A 2,708-nucleotide genomic window follows, 5' to 3' on the forward strand; every position below is an offset into this window, starting at 1 on the left:
CCTGAAGAACTTCAGTTCTATTTTTTTCTTTTCCCTTTAGTTCTCCTTCCTCCTGTCCAAATTAGATAAATATATTCTTTGCTTTCAAGTTACTTCAGAGTAAATGGTTCTAAAAATCCATGGGGGATGGAGAGACAGGGAAAACTCTGAGAGCAGATGTCCTACCGGAACCACTGTTAACTATTTAAAACAAAATACATTCATCTTTTCCCTCTGCCACAGTTTCACAGGCTGTGAACTCTATAGAATTCATAGTACATAGCATGTATAGAATTCAGTGACGATATCTCCAAGATACAGATCCCTTTACCTTGCAGGCTGCTGACTACAGGTTTTGCCACAAGACTGACATCATCTTCAAAACCAGATTTCCTCGCCTCTGATCTCTTTCCTATTTCTTCTGTTTCTGACCTCTACATCTAATTTATAGGGCTCATGAGATTACGCAGTCCTAAGCAAGATAATTTCCTTTTTGTCATTAAAGGCAACATAGTCACAAAAGTAATATCATATTCACAGGCTTGACACACACGATTAAAACATGATTCTCACTTATGGGAATATATGTAAGCCAAAATATAATTTCTTATCAATCCTCTGACTACAGCATATGAGCCACAAGCATATAAGCCACAATTCTTATAATGCAAGATATCTTCCACTTACTTCTGCAATGTTTTGTACACGCCTGGCATTATGTAATGGATATATAATTGTAGAGAAATTGGATGATGTTTTGTTGGGTTTGACTGTTGGGCTGGAGCTTTCTGACACTCTCAATTGTCTTCATTGTTCAAAGTGGTTAAGTGATAGATTTTGCATGTAGGTCCTTGACAGTTGAATATCCTCATCCAATCCCAAGTGAAGTTTCTAGTGAATCCCAAACAACTCCATTCTTTTTCTGAACTACAAAAACCATGAATATGAAAATTGCAAAAGGAACAAATCAGCCAAAACCTATGCATATGTAATGAAGGTGCATCAACCAGCCATTTGCTTCTTCAGTAATAATAGAACATCCTTTCCCTTCCAGCCTAATTCTACTCTCCTTACTTACAAATGAAGTAGAAAAACCTGTTTCAATCACTGAAAGATTCTTATAGTCCACTGAATATTTCATTCATTCAGCATATATTCCATTTCATAACTATGGTGGCTAGAATTTGCTAGGCAATGTTGTGAATACCAAAGAATTACAAATTCGTGTACGTTCTTCTTTCATATAACTAAATTGATTTCCTGGGTCCTTATGTATTCAATTACCTTGAAATCTAAAACTTGTATAAAGGATTTTCTCCCTTTGGGACATTGTAATAAAGGAATCAAATTCAAAACTTTGAAAATAAACTATAAAACATTCAAAGCTTTCTTCTTATTCAATACTGAGTTCAAATCCAGGACTTTACCTATCTCAGACACATGCTCTCAACACTGAGCTATATCTTTATTCTCTTCTCCAGTACAAAGGCAAAAACATTAGCCATAAGCTATATATTAAATACTCTTTGGGGATGACAGACAGTGGCAGTAACCACAGCTACCAGGCAGCCATAGGATCACAAGAGTAAACAACTGCAACACTAAATTGTGCTATTTGATAGGTTAGGTTATACACGCATTTCAACTCCTGATACTTTAATTTATGATGGCTTTATTAGGAAATGACCTTATTTTAAGCCCAAGAACATCTGAACCACCTTAGTTCCTACATATTGCATTTATATGTAGCTAAGAACAACATGGCTTACCTATGACAAAGTTGCCTATCTTTAACATTAGCCTATCCATACTAAACAAAAGAGAGGTTAGGTGTACGTATATAATCTGATCTGGCACACACTAATAGAAAATATATTGCCACAGAATATCTCTGATTAATTTCAATCCTTATCTCCATCTTTCCTAGAACCCTCAATTCTGAAATATAAACGGACATTTAGATTGTCTACTAGATAGCAGTTACCCAAGGAAGTTGACAATAGAAAAAAATATTTTCTAGAATTATAATTTTTATTGTAAAGAAAATATATTGTACAAACAAAGCAAATAACAAATAAAATAAAGTACCTTAAATCTGTATCCAGTAAATTCTTCCAAATTCTTTTTACCTTATAATTAGTTATGACTCAGAACATAGCAATAGGAAAGGAGATAAGTAGAGGAGGAGAGAGGAAAAACTTAAACCTTTGGAAATACATATTCTACCAATAAAACAACATAAATGACATTTATAAGGCATGCCCAAACTATTTTCATAAGCATACTAAGATGTTATGTGACTTATTCACCTTGCTATCTCATGGGTTGAATATGTATTTAATAGCTGACTTCTATTATAAAACTTAAATGAAAAGTCATTATGCTCTATTTTAGTGGTTGTTAGTCATACTAACTGACCACAAATTAATTTTAATATGTCAATGTTCTAAGAATTTAAATACAGGTATGGAATCACAATGATGTGCATATAGATGTTAAAGTAAAGGAGAAGAGACCCAACCTTGCAAGTAAGCTTAGGTCAAGTATCTGTTTACTACCACTATTATACAGCACACAGTTTAGAGTATACATCATTTCCTCAAATGTGCAAATTCAATGATAAAATGAGATTCTTTTTCTAATTAGCTACATCTTATTAGATCACCCATGTCATAATTCTACCCAGTCTTCAGGATCTAACTCAAATCTCATTTTTCCCCACCCACATT

Source organism: Dipodomys ordii, unplaced genomic scaffold, assembly GCF_000151885.1.
Source record: "Dipodomys ordii isolate 6190 unplaced genomic scaffold, Dord_2.0 Scaffold48, whole genome shotgun sequence".
Lineage (NCBI taxonomy): Eukaryota > Metazoa > Chordata > Mammalia > Rodentia > Heteromyidae > Dipodomys > Dipodomys ordii.